The sequence below is a fragment of the Grammomys surdaster genome, unplaced genomic scaffold, assembly GCF_004785775.1.
Source record: "Grammomys surdaster isolate TR1022 unplaced genomic scaffold, NIH_TR_1.0 125429, whole genome shotgun sequence".
In the NCBI taxonomy this organism is placed as follows: domain Eukaryota; kingdom Metazoa; phylum Chordata; class Mammalia; order Rodentia; family Muridae; genus Grammomys; species Grammomys surdaster.
Window position 1 is genome coordinate 858,334 of NW_021620296.1, and position 19,680 is coordinate 878,013.

General features: G+C 53.0%; 1 protein-coding gene across 2 annotated transcripts in view; it reads right to left on the bottom strand.

Moving 5' to 3' along the window:
• Positions 1–19,680, bottom strand: part of Crtc1 (CREB regulated transcription coactivator 1) — a 53,109-nt gene that overhangs the window by 25,885 nt on the left and 7,544 nt on the right. The gene's annotated exons all lie outside the window — the stretch shown is intronic.

Sequence of the window (19,680 nt, forward strand, 5' to 3'; positions counted from 1 at the left end):
TGCCCACTCCAGTGTGGCCAGTCACACAGGAAAGTGCTGCCTGCTCTGCGTGGGCCTGGTGGTTGCTAGGGTCCGGAACTGTGTACACAACAGGGCTGGCTCTCCGTTCTCACAAACAACTCCTGGCAGCACAGCCTTCCCACCTCTCTTCCACGCCAGCCCTGCTTCCTGGGGAGGCTTTGGACACTGGAGGGGAAGCAGAGCTCCAACTGGCTGCGTGCCTGGCTGAGTACCTCGCCCAGGTAAACAGCTGTTTCCTGAGAGCTACAGTGGAGGCCAGAGGAAGATGAATGGGCCTGGTTCCTAGGTACCTGTGCTGGGTCTGTACTGGGAGGTCCCTGTGTTCTCAGTGGATGCCATCTGGTCCCACCCACATGTTCCCCACTGAGTCTCTCCCAGCAGCTATGAAACACAGAGAGGGGGCGGGGAAGCAGCTCAGCAAGAAAAGGCACTTACTACCAAGCTTGACGACCTGAGTTCAATCCTTGAGTCCAGAGAGAACTGATTCCTGCAACTTGTCCTTAGACCTCAACATATGTTTTGTGTGGGATTTCACCTGACAAGTAACTGTAATTAAAAATATATACTAAGCCAGAATAGAGATGCTTCTCGGGGTGAGGTCCACACAGTGCCTTTTGCCCATCTTGCTTGTCCAGGGCTATGTGAGTCTCACAGGTGGCTCTGGGTTCTACCAGCCCCGTGCTGACAGAAATGACAGTGCATAGTATTTGTGTTCACAGGTTCCTAGAGACTGGGGATCGGGGCAGTGTGCACCAGGGCCACTGGGCTCAGAGACTGGGGATCGGGGCAGTGTGCACCAGGGCCACTGGGCTCAGAGACTGGGGATCGGGCCAGTGTGCACCAGGGCCACTGGGCTCAGAGACTGGGGATCGGGCCAGTGTGCACCAGGGCTACTGGGCTCACTGCCACATGTGGGAACAAAGGAAGCCTGGTGTTTGGGGTGAACCTCAGAACTGGGTCTGACCAGCAAGATACTTGGGGCTCCCAGGCCTCGATGTCCTGCAGTGGCCCTGAGCCCACCTACCTTGCTCAGCACCCTGGGCCTTGCAGTTGCTCTGCATCCAGGCTGGTGTGGCAGGGACTCCATTGGCCCTGTGGCAGCCAAGCACATGTTGGGTGACACACAGAACTGCACAGGAAACAGTGGTCCAGCCTGTACCCCTTGTCCTCAGGTGACCTGGAGGCCTTCAGTATGTCTGCCCTGACAGTATACAGCTGTGGCAGGTCACAATTCATACCTGTCATTCTAGCACTCTAGGAAGGGAGCTGAGGCAGAAGGGCAGGAGGTCAAGGCCAGTGTCTTATGGTTTTTGCCGCTGTGATGAAACACTATGACCAAATTGGGAGGAAAGGATTTATTCGGCTTACACTTCCACACTGCAGAAGGAAGTCAGGACAGGAACTCACACAGGGCAGGAACCTGGAGGCAGGAGCTGATGCAGAGGCCATGGAGGATGCTGATTCCTGGCTTGCTCAGCCTGCTTTCTTATAGAACCCAGGACCGCCAGCCCAGGGATGGCCCCACCCACAGTGGGCTGGGCTCTCCACTGCCCTGATCACTAATTAAGGACATGTCCCACAGGCATGCCTACAGCCCAGTCTTATGGAGGCATTTTTCTCAACCGAGGCTTCCTCCTCTCTAATGACTGCAGCTTTTGTTAAGCTGACATAAAACCAGTCAGGACAGCCAGTCTCCGCTACATGAGACTCTAACAGCTGTATGAAGCAGGAAAAGCTAAGGCAACTCAATAAAGGAGTGGAGAGTTTCTGTTAGTTTAACCTCCATGAGGAAACCTGGTAGTCTGAATGTGAACTGAACAGCAGGTCAAGGCCAAGCCCTCTCCGAAGTGATGGGGACACCATAGCTCCCCTGTAGAGCAACAGCAACGACACCCCAGGGAAAAACTCTCCAATCCAACCCCAATGTGCCAAGTCACCTAAGAGCCTCAAAGAACAAGCACAGATGGGCCAGCTATGAAACAAAAACTCAAAACCCAGGTGCATGAGAGATGGCAGACGGGGTGGCCCCACCCTATCAGGGTTTGACTTTCAAGAGCTGCTCCTCTAATTCTGTGAGCATCCAATATTTCTTATCAAGACTTGGTCTCTGCAAGAAAGATGAAAGGTAGGCTGTACAAGCTGGTACATCCCCAGCTGACCAAACAGGTTCTGAACTCCAGAATGCACAGCATGCTCACACAATGGATGGATGGATGGATGGGTGAATGGATGGATGGATAGACAGACAGACAAATGGTTTTTTTGAGGAGTGTCACTGTGTACCTCGGGCGTCAAGACAACCTGGCATCAGCCTGACCTCTGAGGAAGCTAGACACTGGACACTGAAGCCAACCATGACCGTGGCTACTGAATCCAAAAGACTGAGCCCCACAAGAACCCAGATGCCCTGGCAGTATGGCTGTGCTGGCTCATACTGGTGCCAGCAGGCTGACCAGGCTGATCTGATGCCATGGGGATGGGACAATTGAAAGGTGTGCTCCATGTCTCCCAGGCTACCCACCCCTCACCTGTCTGGTTAAGTCCTGTCCTTGCCCTGGAATAAGCTAACCGTGAGTCAAAACCTGCCAGAGTTCTGCATCTTCCCAGGACGCTGTCAGGGAATCCAGGGGCTGAGATCCCAGCCTGTACCCCGGAAGCCCCTCCTTGGCTGCTGCTGTAGCCCCTTCCTACTGCCAAACCACATGCCCTGTTCCCACAATGCTGTGCTCCCCAAGGACACAGAGAACTTATCTACAGAGGCATACTGACATGTCATTTGCTGATGAGCCACAGTCACAAGGGTGAGGGGGCATGTGAATGAGTTCATGAATGAATGAATGAGTGAATGAATGAGTTCATGAATGAATGAATGAGTTCATGAATGAATGAATGAATGAGTTCATGAATGAATGAATGAGTTCATGAATGAATGAATGAATGAATGAGTTCATGAATGAATGAATGGCCACGAGCGAGTGAGCGCATGGGTAAGTAAATGCAAGGGATGAGTGGGTGAGTCCTATGCTCACGTGGAGCTGCCCACCTAGGAGAGTCCATCGTCCTCCTGAAGTCACACTGCTTCTGAAGCACTGCTTCCTAACCTGTGGGTCGGGATCCCTTTGGGGAATTGAACAACCCTTTCACAGGGGTCACATATCAGATCTCCTGCATATCAGATACTTACATTATAATTCATCACAGCAGCAAGAACAGTTATAAAGTACTAACGAAATAATTTTATGGTTGGGGGTCACCACGACACGAGGAACTTGCTCTATTGAAGGGTTGCAGCATTAGGAAGAGTGAGGACTACTGCTCTAAGCGACACCACTTGTTCCTGGTCCTCAGGCTACGCTGGCCACCTTGACAAGATGGGCGCATGCGGGCGCAGCCCACATCTGTCACGCACCTCCTCTCCCCCTCACAGCCATTAACAGGAGGTCGCATCACAGCCTCCTGCCTCAGGTCCTGCGGGTCAAGCCCAGGGCCCAAGTCAGGACCCCTGGTTCTGCAGACAGCTTTCCCCAGGGTTCAGAGAGCCCACCTAAGTGACTGGTAGACAGGTACTCGCACATTCGCCTCAGCCTGCTCCCTTCTATTTCCCCACTGCTGGCAATCCCCCTGCCTCAGCTTGAGTGCTGTGATTACAGGTGGGTGCCACCAGAGAGAACAGATGTCATAGCTAGAGTGCCCTCCGACCTGCAGAAAGGACCTCATCGCCAGCTTGGTCATAGGCTCTGCTTCCCACCATGGCCCTTGGCAACCCTTAGTGCTACACTCTTGGATTGTGAGTCTGCAGCACGGAGTCCCTGAGACTGTACCCACCTGTATTCAGAACCAGGGAAGGTGAGCAGAACCCGCAAGTCTGGCCTCATTTCCTGCCTGCTGGTTGCAGCCTTGGATCCTTCCAGAAAGCCAGCCTCTGTCCCTGCGGACCTTCAAAGCAGTGCCTGACCACAGGAGTCAGGGTGGGGGGTGACCTGCCACACCTTACACTGCTGTCCTGTGCTAAGACAATAAGCTGGCCTCAGAAAGGTGATGGGTGGAGGAGCAGTGGCCTCACACTGTGGCCATGCTGGGTGTGTCTCCACAGACAAGGCATCTGGAAGGGTACAGCGGGATGGAGCACTTCTTTACCCAGAGCCCCTTCATCCTAAGGCAAACTGAAGTAGAAACTTAAGGGTTCTTTGGAAAGTCGGTCTGGTGGCGGACTCAGGCTGATTGGCAGAGTGATGTCAGCTGAGACAGACAGACAGACGTCTGTGCTGAGGCAAGGCCTTTGGAGCAGAGAGTATAAAAAGGACACATGTTTTCACTGATCTTTGCTTCCCTGAGAGAGGCACAGCTGAGAACTTCTGCTGACCCAGGCCAAGGCTGAGGCCTGGCTGTCTCTGTTAGGTTGTACCACCGCTGTGCTGACCTCTGAACTGAACTGCCAATTTCCAGACAACACTGACACTGCTTCAAAAAACCTTTCTAAGCAGGCCCACTGCCCCCGCATCCTGAGGTGGGTAGTGGGCTAAAAAGAGGTTAAGACGTTTAAAAAACTATCATTAAAAGTAAGATTAAGCCGGGCAGTGGTGGCGCACACCTTTAATCCCAGACTGGGAGGCAGAGGCAGGCGGATTTCTGAGTTCAAGGCCAGCCTGGTCTACAGAGTGAGTTCCAGGACAGCCAGGGCTACACAGAGAAACCCTGTCTCAAAAAACAAAACAAAAAAGTAAGATTAAAAAATTAAAGGTACAGCAAATCCCAACAGCATATGGTAAGGCTGGGTTACAATCCTAGAGCTATCCAGTTTCCACAGGCAGTAAGGCTTAGTTTCCCGGGAGGCTCCTCCTGTCCTGTGTGTCTACAATCCTAGGCAGCCTGGGACTTGGGGTCATGGCTCCAGTATCTACGGCCCATACTGAGGCCTTCTTCATCTTGGCTTGAGTCCATGTCCACCTCTCTCTTCTGTCCACATGGCACAGACTTCAGTATCTGGGGAGGGGAGTCCCACGTTCAGCAGCTCCCAGATGGAATGATCACTGCATCTTTACAAGAACCCACAGAATCTGCCATTCCCTAAATGCCATTGTGAAGATTCCCACAGCTTGGTGGAGTCAGGTGTGAAGTGGGGACTTAAGGTTTCTTTGGAAAGTCAGTCGTGTTGGATGGTGTTTTGCTGGGGCAGACATGTTTTCCTGAAGCAGACACAGGTGAGAGAATGTTTTCCTAAAGCAAACACGTAAAAAGACTTGTGATGTCAAGAAGGACACAACAGACAGGGATGAGGCTGGATGGTATTGGTACACCTTGCCATTCCTGAATTGCCATCGTTTGTCCTGACTTCATAGAAGAAATGCACCAAAAACCTTCTGATGGTGTTCTGGCGGCTTCTTGCTGCTTCCTCGGATTTGGGACGCTTGGCAGAGTGATGGCAGCTGAGACAGATTAACATGAGGGTTTTGCTCAGACTCACGTGGTGAGGCAAGAGCTGTGGGAGGACCCTCGATGTGTGGAGGGAGGACACACGGGACCAACGGTGACGGCAGGCTTGCATAGCTGGCTTTACAATGCTCCAGTGTCTCACGTCTTCACCTTCGCTGATCTTCACGTTGTCGAGAGAGGCACAGCAGAGAATTTCTCCTGGTGTCCCTACTGGTCCTGGTGGCTCCTGATGACTCATGCCAACTCGACTGAGGCCTGGCTGTGCCACTGCTGCTGATTCGTGTTTGCTATCCTGACACAACTGAACTAGACACTTGATATCCTGACAATTGGAGATTGAAATCACCCCAAAGAACTATTTCTACACAGGTCTACTTCCCCAGTACCCTAATAACCTTTCTTTCCCACTACCTCTGGGGTGTAGGGGTGGGCTTGAAGGGAGATTAAAGCATTTCAGAACCCTTATTAAAAATAGGTTTTGAAAACTCGAAGCCTACACAGGTGTTCCACGTTCTGTGGAGAGTTTCTCGAAGAATTAGCAAAGACTCCAATAGCACCCCCAATCAGAAAGTGACCTAAGTACTGGAGTTTTGTGTCCACGGAGCTCCTGACACCCAACCCAAACAGGCAGCAAGGGGGTGCTGAACCAGTCCTGGGATTTGATTCTCACCTTAACCCAGGACTCACCTTTTGCCAGGTATAGTGGTCACACCTTTAATCCCAGCACCTAAGAGGCAGAGGCAGGCGGATCTATGCAACAGAGGCCAGCCTAGTCTACAGAGAGAGCTCCAGGACAGCCAGGGCTACACAGAGAAACCCTGTCTCAAAAACAAAACAAAAACAAAAAACCACGTATTTTATTTTTAATTATATGGGTGGGTGTCTATGTGTAGGCATGTGCACATGTCTAAAGATACCAGAAGGGGGCGCTGGGCCACCTGGAGCCTGAAGGAATCCAGGTTCTCTGTGAGAACAGTGCTTTACAAATCCTAAGTCCTGCGCCATCTCTCCAGCCCTTAGTTAATTAAGGACTTTAGTTCTGCAGGAGGCCTCAGCCCCTGCCTCTGGAGCATGAAGACACACTGCTGAGGAGAGACACTCTACTCCTCCGATGAACAAGTCAAGCCTGGGAGAGACATGGCCTGACCAGTTAGGAGGTAGCTGAGCATGGTGGGGTTGCTCTATAGACTGAGGCCCAGGTTCCCTAGGAACCAGGGGATACCCCTCCCACTGCAGATGGAGCACCTCCCCAGGTGGACAGCTCAACAGAGACATCCCTCTGGCTAATCTCCTTGGGATGGGCTGGCCAGAGCATCATAAAAAAGCCACCTCTGGCCTTGTATGGAGCCACTACGGGTAACTCCTGGGGATGGGACCTGGCAGGCCCGTTTCCCTGGGAGACCTGAGGAGCCCCACACCCACTATCCTCTCCTAGCCTCAATGCTCAGATGGAGTGGCCTTGGGCAGGCCAGGACTGCCTGTAGTTACCATGGCAACAGGATGGCCTTGTAAAAAGATTAAAGGGAACAGGCCAGCTGACACTGGGGCTCTGTCCTATGCAGAGAGTACAGTGGGAGGGAGTAGGGGGAGGCTACGAAAGGGATGTGTTCTCTGCATGCCTCGGTGTCCCCTTCGCTGGCCTGGCCCTCTGCTCTCCCCAGCCTCAGCCCTTTTATCAGATAAGCCAGTAGCAGCTACCACAGGGCTTCTTCATGGAAACTAGCAAGGGGGCTGGCAGCTCCATGGAGTTCTTCCTCCCTTCCTCAGCTTAGCATCTGAACCTCCTTGACTGAGGGTGGTCTCCTGCCTGCCTGTCACCTCCATGGAGGCCAGGAAGAGAGTCTGGAAGAGAGGTAGGGCTTGGATATGCAGGCAAGCAGCTAGGAAAATGCTTGCAGGACTATCCAGAAGAGCAGGTGGGGACCTCAGTTGGGGACAGCTTCTGAGCTTCTGGACGGGGCACCTGCCTCTGTGCTAAGGGTTAAAATGGGGACAGAGGCTCAAAGAGTAAACATGGTCCTCGCAGTGCTAAGGCAGCATGCACTCCAGGAGAGGCTGACAGCACACAGTGCCAGGGGTCCCCACCTTTGGGCCCTGCATCCTCTGAGCACAGATGCAGAAGGCCAAGGGCAGGGAACCCTCAAATAGGGCCACCTATCCAGTGTTCTCTGAGAGGGAGAACCAACCTCCCTGGATTCTGAAAGCACCCCAAGGAAGCAGCAAGCTCAGGGAAGGGTGGAGGAGTTGAAGCGTGCACAGGAGGGCAGGTACAAAGGCCCCGGGGCAGACAGTGTGCAAGGGCAGGGACCTAAGATGCCACTGAAGCCACGCCCAGATAGAGACTGGGACTCCTCTCCCACTGCACCTGCCTCCCCTGCCCATGCTGCCCCACCCCTGTCACCACCCACATCCCCAAGTTCTCCCTGAGAGGCACCATCTGCTCCCTACAGCTAAGCCCTCGGATTCCACAGAGCCAGGCTATTGTACCATCATGGCCTTACACAGGGATCCCAGCTCACCCTGACCCTAGGTGGAGCACAACTAGCCACTAGTCAATAAGGACTGGCTTGCTACAATCTCCAACAATGGGAAGGGAGGGCTCCAGGGTGGCAAGGAAGATGGGAACAAGAGCTGTAACCTCTCATCCAATCCACTCCCAAGTTTCTCAATGAATCCTGACAGGTGCAGAGATGGTTTGTGTTCCCCTATTGCAAGACTTTGGAAAGCCTGATCTCCGAGTCTTCCCCTCCCTGCTGTGGATGGGAGTCAGGATCCATACAAGCCAGTGGGGACTGAAGACAGGGCCCTGTCATGCTCAGCAGGGCTCGGGGACCAGCAGCCAGCCTCACATGTGCTCACCCCAGCCACCCATGATCTCCTTTTCTGCTCCCTTGAGGGTCTAAAGGGGAGTGTCCTAGAGCCAAAGAGCCAGGATGTGCTGTTCTCAATGCCCTACACTCCTTGATAGACCCCACCTGAGCTCAATCCAGTGACCCAGACCACCAGAGGCTGAAGTGTGGCAGTGATCAGAGACTGGCAGGGTCAGCCTGGTGCAACCAGGGACAGTGTACTAGGGGCTCTGGGATGGCCCACCTGTGCTAAGGCCAGTCCTTCTTCATCCTGGCAGCCCCAACTCTGCACCCCATCTCTCTAGATGTTCTGGACATTTCTGAGCCCCGCAGCTATGCAAGATGTGGCCTTTCACATCTGGCTTCTGTCACGTCCTGTCTGTCTGGGGTCCATCTGGCCCACTGCATGCCCCAGGACGGGCACACAATGTTACTGTTTATTTATTCTTCAGATGATTGACACTAGGCATGGTTTTCCATCTTTCAGCAGTTGGGAATAATCTGTGAACCTAAGTGTCCAAGTGTGAGCTGGAGCCCCTGCCTGCAAATCCTAGCATACACCTGGAGAGGGAGTGGGAGTAGTCTCACTGCACACCGGGGAGGGGCTGTGACGCTCCTGGCAGCTCTGGGCTCCCTGGCTGTGGCGTCTTCCCCGGCAGCTGCATGTGTCACACTCCCACAAGCTCGAAGCTTCCAGCCTCACCTCCTCCCCAACACTTGTTCCTTTTTGGGTCTCTTTGTTTTCGCAGTGCTGGGGTGAAGCCTAAGACTCGAAGCACACTAGACAAGTGCTCTGCTCTGACAGGATCTCAGGCTCTGAGCAATCCTCCTGCCGCTGCATCTGAACACTGGGGCTACGAGCTTTTGCCAACCACTATGCTCAACTTTTATTTTTATGATTTGTTTCAATTGTCTTAATTGTGTGTGTATGCACACACGCCTGTTTACAGGAGCACACGGGGCCAGAGGTGTCAGATCCCATGAACCCCCTGAAGAAGTGCTGGGAACCAAGCTCAGGTCTATGCAGAGCAGCACTCCTACTGCCTGACCTCACCGAACCCAGGCTGGCCCTGAGCCTGTTGCAGCCTCCAGTGCTGGGGTGACAGGCACGCACTACTGCCCAGCTGATCTTCATACTTTTGATTCTGAAAGAGCCAAAGGTTCCAACTCTTACATTTTTTTAATTAAAATAATTATTTTATTTTTGAGACAGGGTGTATGGAGCTCTGACTATCCTGTAGACCAGGCTGGCTTTAAACTCAGAGATCCGCCTGTCTTTGCCCCTGAGCACAGGGAATAATGAGCCACCATGGCTGGCTTATTTGGGTTCATGTCTCTCCTCTGCTGTGACGTTGTTGGGGTCCTGCTGGGTCACCGGGATGACCTGGCACACTGAGGGTACTCTGCCCTCAGGAGGGAACGATGCCCAGGTTGACAGAATACATGGAGGAGGACACAGGCATGTAGACTCCAGGCTGAGTCACCACAGCCCCGGGTGGGCCTCCAGCCCCCCATCCTACAGCCCACTATAAACACAGACTCAAGTACACAGCACGGTGGGGCCTCGGAATGCCTTTAATCAGGCTTTGCAGCCGCTGCCAAATTTCCAGACCCGGGAATGAGCAGGGTTGTGGCGGGCGGCGCCGGCTGTTTCTCCAGACGGTGGTGGAGGTTGGACACAGGCACTTGGGCCCAGAGCTGTGACGGGTCCCTTGGGGTCTGTGCAGAACAGCTGTTTTTGTGGGGCCCTCCTTCCTCCATAGGGCACCGCAGCCCTCCCCATTGGCCAAGTGCCAATGGGGTCACACAAAGGGAAGAAACATTTCTGAGTCCCCAGTTTCCAGTAGGGAAACTGAGGCACCAAGGGACCATAGGCCAGGAAGGAGCCTCTGTTATAAGCCAGCCTGTCCCATGAGTCAATGGGGGGGTCTTGTCACCATTCTGGTCTAGAGCACTCTGAAGACTAACAGTTGTACTGGGGCCAGGTGTTGGGGCACAAACTTTTAATCCCAGCACTCTGGAGGTAAAGGTAGGCAAATTTCTGTGAGTTTGAGGCCAGCCTGGTCTACAGAGCGAGTTCTAGGACAGCTAGGGCTGTCCTAGAACAGAGAGACCCTGTCTCAAAAAAAACAAAACCAACCCAAAGAACTAGCTGTGCTGGAGACTCGAGGTGGAGCTCAGTGGGCGAAGTGCTTGTAGCTCAGTCGATAGGGTACTTGTCAGGCATGCAGAAATCCCGGGTTCTGTTCCCAGCACCACACACAACAGGTGTGGTGGCACAAGCAGGAGATGGAGGAAGACAGATCAGGAATTTGAGGTCATCCTTGGTTTCATAGACTGTTCGAGGTCAGCCTGGGTTAAATGAGACCCTGTCTACAATAACAATGAAAACAATGGAAAGCCTAGAATACCCACATACCTCACGTCCTCAGAGCTCAGAGGTGCCAGGTCCTCCTGAGGGAGTGCACAGCACAGCACAGTTCTGCAGGGCCCTCTGGGTGGGCACTTCTGTGTTGAGGTGACGGCCTGGCCAGCTGCCACCCACTCCTGGTTGGGGTGGGACATTCCAGGCTGGTAGGTAAGGGATGCTTTCCGGGTTTAAGCTCTGTGCAATGAAACCTACCATAGGAGGCGCAGGAGGCTGTGGGGCAGTGACCACACAGGGTTTCTAGTTATGTAGCCTAGGATGAACAGGCTTGGGAACTGGGGCCCACACTAAACAAAATTGTGCCTTACCAAGAAACTCACAACCACCCAAACCTCTAAAGGCAGTTGCATTAAAAACTGGGATCTGAGCCGGGCGGTGGTGGCACACGCCTTTAATCCCAGCACTTGGGAGGCAGAGGCAGGCGGATTTCTGAGTTTGAGAGTTCAAGGCTAGCCTGGTCTACAGAGTGAGTTCCAAGACACCCAGGGCTACACAGAGAAACCCTGTCTTGAAAAACCAAACCAAACCAAACCAAACCAAACCAAAAAACCAAAAAACTGGGGTCTGTAGAGTCAGCTAAGGGTCTGAAACATGAGGCCTGGACTTAAGGACAGGGGTGTGGCTAGAAGCCAAGAGATGACAAGATGGCCAAAGCCACAAGCAAGGACAGATAGAGAATTGCCCTGTGCTGCTCGCCAAGCCCACGTAGCCGTGACCTCATCTGACTATGATGTGGCTCAGGCTGAGGGGACCTCTGGGAGATGTGCAAGGGAGATAGCTCGGCAATGGCTCCAAACAACAGGGTGGAGAGTAAGGTGCAGAGTGAGGGGAGTAGGTACTAGGGCTTGGCCAGGCTAGCTCCCATGGGTAGCCAGCATAGAGGGGCCAGGAGGGTGTGCTTGACCTCGACCATGACAGTACCAGGGGCAGTGAGGGCCAGGAGAGCTGTGGACTCAGGGAGCTGCCATAGGCTGGACCCTAAGGACTGAGGCTCTTGGGCTACAGACTGACTGTGTGCTGTAGATGACTGTGAACTTCTGCAGTCCTTAGTGCTAGGATGGCAGGCACATTTAGGAACATTCCCCCGCCCTGTGTGTGTGTGTGTGTGTGTGTGTGTGTGTGTGTGTGTGTACGCACATGAGTGTTTTTGTGTGTGGAAGCCGAGTGTGAGCCTGGAGTTTAATTCTTCAGGAGACACCCACCTCATTTTGGGAACAAGCATTTCTCGCAGGCCTAGAAGGGAGGTCTCATGTAGCACACACTGATCTTGACCTCACAATTCTCCTGCCTCCACTTCCTGAGTGCCGGGAGACAGGTGTACATTACTATGCCTGACAGTCATTGTTTTGTTTTGTTCTTTTGGGGTACTGTCATGGACCACAGGAGGATGTGGGCAGTGGGGTTGAGAGTAAGCTGGGTAGCCTCTCTGAAGATGCAGAATTTTCTACAAGGTCTCTGAGGTGATCACTAGGACATAGGAGGGCCCAGCCATGGCCACACTGATCAGAAAGAGGCAGTTGGCCATCAGCTAAGAATGGGACAACAGGCTTGTTCGAGTCCAGGAAAAATTATGGCCAAGTCTCCAGAGCTGAGCCTCCTCCCTGAAGGGCTCCAACTCTATAACCCACTGCTGAGGGGATCAAGAGCAGGGCTGCTGACGACCCAACAAGCCTTTCTGTGTGGACTCTGGCTGGCCAGTGTGGACAGGTCGGCCTGTGTTGCTCCTCTAGCAATGTCTGTCAAGTTAGTTGTGAGGTGGTGTGCACCCGCAGGGCCACAGGACCACACATCTCCCTGTGTCCCCTCCCGGGTCTTTATCATTTTTACATGTGTTTACTTGTTTAATGGGGGTGGCATGGGAGGTCAGAGGAAAACATGGAGGAGTCAGGAGTCAGTTCTCTCCTTCTACCTGTGATCTTGGGGACAGAGCTTAGGTTTGCTTGGTGGCAGGAACCTTTACTGGCTAAGCCATCTTGCCAGCTCCCTAACCCCCCCTTTTTAAGACAGGGTTTCTGACTGGCCCAGAAGTCCCTGATTAAGAGAAAGTGTGCTGGCCAGAAAGCTCCATGGAGCCTGTTGTCCCCGCCTCCCACTGCTGGGATCACACAGGAGCCATCTTGCTTGGCTCTATCCTGGTGTCATGCAGCCTCCTGAGTGCTGGCATAGGAGGCATGCACCACGACCCCGTGGCCAACCTCGTCTTGCTCTGGTCCTCTCTGACAATCCGTGACACATACTGTGAGCTTCCAGTCCCCAAATGGCCGCCCAGCAGGAAAAACACCCCACAGACTCCTTTCTCTCCTTCCAGAGTTCCAGCCAAGGCATGGAGATGCCTACAGGACACAGAGACAGGCTGTGCTGCACTCTCCAAGGTTCAGTGCCCTGAAGTTCTGGCACCCAGAATTCTGTGTGTGTGTGTGTGTAACTGGGATGGCTAGAGGTGTATGTGCATGCCGGGGACTCGTGTGTGCAGGCAGTGGTGTAGGGAAAGACACATCCCCTCTGACTACATACAGGAGGCCAGGGTCCAGCCAGGGCTACCATGGCCTTGGCAGCAGCATGTGGGTCACTGTGTTCTGGAAAGCATATTCAAAGCTGGCAGTGGTGGCACATCTGTCATCATAGTACTTGGTAGGTGGAGAAAGCAAGCTCAGGAGTTTACGGTCACATTCTTGCCTACAGAGTTCAAGGCCAGCCTAGGCTACATGAGACTGTCTCCAAAATAGACAAATAGAAGGGGAGGGGGACCTTCAAAATACAAATAAGAGTTAAAACTGGGGACACAGTCAGGTGTGGTGCACATGCCTTTTATCCTAGCACTCAGAGGCAGAGGTAGGGGATCTCTGTGAGTGCCAGGCCAGCCTGGGCTGCATAATGAAACCCTAACAAATCAACCAAAAACCAACCCAAAACCCTGGCACCCTCATCTGCATAAGCAGAACACTACTGGGGCAGATGCTCTTCAGATACACACTGTTACGTAAGGGGCTCTGATGGGAAGATGAAGTGGGGACAGCAGGCTGTGTCAGAGGTGGGGACAGCAGGCTGTGTCAGGGGAACAGCAGGCTATGTCAGGGGGGCATGGCAGGTTGTATGAGAGGCGTGGCAGGCTATGTCAGAGGTGGGGATGGTAGGCTATGGTCACAGTGCAGACAGAGAAGAGTTGCAATCCTGCTGGCCCAGGGCACTGACAGCCAGTTGGGGCAGGAAAGTGCCTCCTGACCTCTGGAACAAGCAAAGTGGCTGACCTGTGGTCAAAGACTTGTCTCCTGAGCCAGAACACATGGCTGTTGGTCTTAAGTCCCCAGGTCTGTCTCAGCCCAAAGGCTGCAAGGTTGGGATACGGTACACAGTGAGTGAGTGTGAGTGAGTGTGTGTGTGTGTGTGTGCGCGCGCGTGTGTGACATGTGACTATCTGAATGCATGCCAAGTGTGTATGTATACATCTGGATGTGTGTATGGGCATGTGTTACGTGTGCATATATGTCCATGTGTATGTGGCACTGAGCAAAGGGAGAGTGAATGGTAACTGCACTTATCTGTGCTTTAGCTCCCTGTGCTCTGGACCGTGTGTGTGTATGTGTGTGTCCGTGCGTGAGTCCCTGTACCTCAGAGGGCCAAACTCTGCAGCAGTTTAAACTTTAAAAGTTTAACTTTAAACTTTTTGTTTTGTTTTGTTTTTTCGAGACAGGGTTTCTCTGTGTAGCCCTGGCTGTCCTGGAACTCACTCTGTAGACCAGGCTGGCCTCGAACTCAGAAATCCGCCTGCCTCTGCCTCCCAAGTGCTGGGATTAAAGGCGTGTGCCACCACCACCCGGCTTCAAAATTTTTTTTAAAACTTTTTTTGGTTTTGTTTTGTTTTGTTTTGTTTTGTTTTTTTGCAGTTAAACTTTAAATCCTGCCTGGAAAGAGCAACATGATGCCCCAATTGGGGCAGGGGTCCCTGAAGCCAGACCACGCCAGAGTGATCAGGCTGGCCTCAAACTCAGCAATCCACCTGTATCTGCCTCCAAAGGCTAAGGTGAAGGTTCTGGGCCACAATGCCCAGTCCCAGGCCCAATTTGAGAGGTGCTCAGGTAAGGGCAACCAGGTACAAGTGGAGGAAGTGGTGATGTCCTCCACCCTGGCAACAAAGGACGCCTTTGGAAAGTAGTCCCCACACTGCTATGCTACCTCACCTGGGTCACGGCTGAAACTGGCCTGCTGCTCCTCATGGCTTCCCTGAGGGGCGATGGAACCACAGGGAGATAAAACAAAGTGGAGATGGCCTCATTACTATGGCCCGAAATAGCTAGAATGCTCCGTATTTCAGGAGTGCTCAGCCGGTTATGTAAGAACTCAGGGTTAGGGTGGGGCTGGGACCCCATGGGAGCCTCACACTCAGACTTCCACAGGCCCTGTGTGCTCCAGGTCTCTGGCCAGGCCAGGCGGGAGCTCTCCTGCGTTTGTTTGCTCAGAGCACACCCTGGCCAACAACCCTGTGACGCTCATAACGGAGGATGGCGGGGAGGGCATCCGCACTGGGCAGAGAAGGCAGATCAAGCCACGCAGGCCAGGCCAGAGACAGGAAGAGGTGCCAGCACCCAACCACCCCTACACAAGCTCTCCTGGGGCTCCCAAGACAACGTCAGTCTTAGGTCCCAGCCTGTGCCGTCCAGAAACCCAGCTGTCTGCACAGCCTTATCCTAGGCCCACGCTGGCAGGCCACTGTATCCTGTCTCACTGCTGGGTGACCGCCCCGTCACTGCTGTGTGTGACCGCCCCGTCACTGCTGTGTGTGACCGCCCCGTCACTGCTGGGTCACACAGCTCTCGATCTCCTTTTCCTTATCTTTTTTGCAACATCAATAGGTTTCTGTTCTATTTAAAGTGAAGCCAACTTGCTCAGAACTTCAACAAATAAAATATAAAATGACCAGCATTCCATTCCTAAGGACAAGGAGAAGACACTGAAACACATGTTCATGGCAGCTTGGCAAACAGGGGCAAGAAAGGGAAAGCCCAGTTTCCATCAGCAATGTGTGACTAGGAATGGACTGGGGTGTGGGAATATTGGTCAGCCCTGAAAAGGGATGAGGCTCTGACATATCACAAGAAGGACAGACGTAGAAAACAAGCCACTGAGTGTCAGAAGCCAGAGAACAGAACCATACTGTGTGCTATCCCAAGGATGCAAAATATCCATTCAAATCCTCAGAGCAAGGAAGTATCTCTGGCTGCTATGGGCTGGAATCAAAGTGACTGCTAACAGAGAAAAGCTCTCCTCTTAGAGGTCTGGAGTGTTCTAAAACTAGGTGATAAGTTAACAGTTGCACTGCAGGACAAGTGTACTCAATGCCACAGAAAATAGGCTGGAGAAGCGTCATCAAAATTAGCAAATAGAAAAATGAGATTCAAACCCAGTCCTGCCCTAGGGCTGACGGAACCTAGATGTCTACTATGTGAGGAGCTGGGGGCGTGGCTCAGGGGTGGAGCCCTGCCTAGAATTCCCCAGTGAGGGGGCTGGAGGCGTGGCTCAAGGGTGGAGCCCTGTCTAGAATTCCCCAGTGAGGGGCTGGGGGCGTGGCTCAAGGGTGGAGCCCTGCCTAGAATTCCCCAGTGAGGAGGGGCTGAGGGCGTGGCTCAGGGGTGGAGCCCTGCCTAGAATTCCCCAGTGAGGGGCTGAGGGCGTGGCTCAGGGGTGGAGTCCAACAGAGAATGTCTGGGGTCCTTAGTTCAATCTTTAGCAGCATTACAAAAGGAAAAAGAAAATCTTCATCGGTGAGGTGACCAGAGGAGCCTAGACATTCCTACACTAGCGCCGTTTAACTGGAAAGCCAACATGGTCCCATGTCTCCCATGGAAAATGGCCTTTCACTGGTGACAAGGACACTTAACCACCAAAGGTCCCTCTCCAGGAAATTTCCGGAACTTCCCAGCCCACTTCCAAAAGGAGACATAATGGAAACATCCTTGGCTCAGGATGGCAGGACTGACAGATCCACCTGGGCCTTTCTCTCCTCCTACCATGTGAGTCCTGGAGATCCAACTCCTGTCATAAGACTTGGCAACAGAGGCCTGTACTCACAAAGCTGTCTTGTACCTCATTTTTTTAGGTTTTAGGTTTTGGGTTTTCAAGACAGCTCTCTGTGTAGCCCTGGACATCGTAGAACCTACTCTGTAGACCAGGCTAGTCTCAAACTCAGAGATCTGCCTGCCTCTGCCTCCCGAGTTTGGCATTAAAGGCGTGTGCCACCACTGTCCAGGAAGCCTAAATTATTTTTTAAAATTAACTTACATATCAGAATAGCTGGCTTCTGCCATACCACCAGGGAGGCTGGATGCTGGATGCTGGGGTCTGGAATGGTTGGGGGCTTTTCAGCTAGCTCCCCACTAACCCTTCTGTGAATAGAAGCAATGGATCCCCTACACCCTGGGCTGAAGTGACTCAGAAATTGTAGGCTCAGGTCAGCCCCAGCCAGAGCCAAGACCCAGTGGGATGCAACCCCACCCAGAGCTATCTCTAGCTTTCCCTTGCAGGTTGTCCTTCTGGGACAGGATGGCACATAGAGTAAAGACTAGCATGGAGGCCAAGCTCAGGCTCGAGCAGGAAGCTCACCAGCAGCAATGCCAAGAAGACAGCACCTGCAGAGGCTCTAGGGCAGGCCCAGGTCAGAGCCAGGCCTGACCATGGGCTTTGTCAGGAGTTGGGGACACCTGCCACCAAACTTGCCACCAATTCCTAGAACCCATAGAAAGGCTGGAGAGAACTGACTCCACATGAGCACCCCAAACACACACAACTGTGCTAAATCAAAGGCAGAGTGGAAGGGCCATGGGGTGCTGGAGAACTGTCCAGAGCTCTCATGGAGGGAGCAATGTGTACACCCAGGGCCTCCTCTGCACCCTTCAGCAGTCTCTTTGACTCTTTAGGAGGCCAGGCAGGAAGCAGCAGAACACACAGCTCCCAGCAGGAGCAAGCTCACAGCTCACAAGCTGCAGCAGTAGGGCTGAGCGATTGGATAGGCACAAGGTGGAAGACAGCTCCCATCTGAGGAACTAAACGGATACACAGGAAAACAGCATGAGCAAAGGATCAGGAGTCACAGGATAAGTGTGCTGGTGGAGGGGGCTGGACCACTCAATAAGCAAGGAGGTGGTAGCAGTCAGCTCTGGACCATATGAGACCAAGCCACAGGAAGTTCATCCAGATGAGACCTAATGAGCCCTCGGACAGGCCTCTGGCAGGGATGAAGCCCAGTTAAATGTAGACAAATGGGAGGTTCCCAGGTACGAAGATGCCCAGGGCAGCAAAGCTACGGGGACCCACCTTCCCAAGGATGCAGGTCCCTGGATGTTCCAGTTTCTCAGTCTCTGTCACCCACACAGCAATGCCCTGTCCTCTACCCTCTCTCTCCACACCCAGGCTTTAGCTTGGGACTCGAGGCTACACACCCCAGAGAGTCATGAAGGCCCAGAGCTATCCTGGTTCTGCTCCCTGCCTGTTCTCTGGGACAATAGATGGTACCTGCTATGGTCTGGCCATCCCCATAAGATCATAGACTTGTACCAATGTGTGTTAAGTATTGCAGAAAATTAATTCCTAATTATCCTCTGACTTTTACATGGATGTCCCCAGCAAGTAATCATTAAAAAACAAGCCTTAAAAAGTTAAAGGCATGGGGTACAGGCCTTTAATTCCAGCACTCAGAGGGCAGAAGGAAGCGGATCTCTGAGTTTGAGGCCAGCCTGGTCTACAGAGTGAGTTCCAGGACAGCCAGGGCTGCACAGAGAAACCCTGTTTCAAAACAACAAAAGAAACAAAGACAATTAAACAAACAACTAGTGTAGAACCAACATGAAAGAACAGTGTGGTGCCAAGACCCTGGATGGGAAGAGCAGCCTCTGCAAAGGGATCTGGGAAAATCGCATTTTCACACACAGAGAAAGGAATCTGGACAGCATTCAAAATCCACAGACCTGAGGTAGAACCCAAGTGCAGCTATCTTGGAAACTGCAGACCTCTGGGGCAGGCTAGCCAGCCAGCACCCCAGGAATGCAAGAGCAGTGCAGGCTCAGCAGCCATTCTCGGATATGACACCAAACTCAAGCAATCAAAACAAACAAATAACACCAAGAACTGGGGTTTGTCAAAAAGCATAAACATTCATGCATCAAAAGGCGCCATGACGGGTGAGAAAAGGCCCGCTCCTACAGAAAGGGGAGAGAGATGCGCTCGCCTCTGGTCCGTTCACCCTCGGAGCCGGCAGCTGCACAGCTGCAGATCTCAGCAAACCCCTGGGCAAGTGCTGGGGGGAAAGAGGAAAATGGGGCCCTATCAAACTCCTGGCGTGACAGTGCCAGTCCTGCAGCGGATGATTTAAGCACTAGGTTGTACTGTTGCAGGCTGGTGATGGCAGTCAGGAGGCTGAGGCAAGAAGATTGCCACAAGTTCCAGGCCAGCCTGGTCTACAGAGCTGTCTCATGAGGCTGAGTGTGGTGGTGAACATCTCTGACCTCAGCACTTAAGAGGCTGAGCATCTGGAGTCTAAGGTCAGCCCCCAAACAAAACATACGGCCCTCACAGAGGGGAAACCGAGGCCCAGGTGGGAATGATCACTTTAGAGTAATATTTAATGGGCTGCCCCTGCATGCCCAGGGTTGGGGTGGTGGCAGAACAGAGTTGGGTGTTCCCAGGCAGCCCATGGCATGTGTCTGTTTGTAAGGTTACTGCTTGGCCTAAAGATCCAGAGTTGCCAGGGGTTGTGCACTCAACTCCTCACCACGCCTGTCTGCTGGCACCCTGAGGACAGCCAGGCAGCAGGGAGCCTGAGCAATGGACCTGCAACGATGGGTGACAGGACCTCTCCCATCAGAAAAGCCAGGAGCATACTCAGGGTTCCCAGGTAGATACACACTGCACCCCTGCTGAGTGCCTGCTGAGTACATACACCACACACCTGCTGAGTGC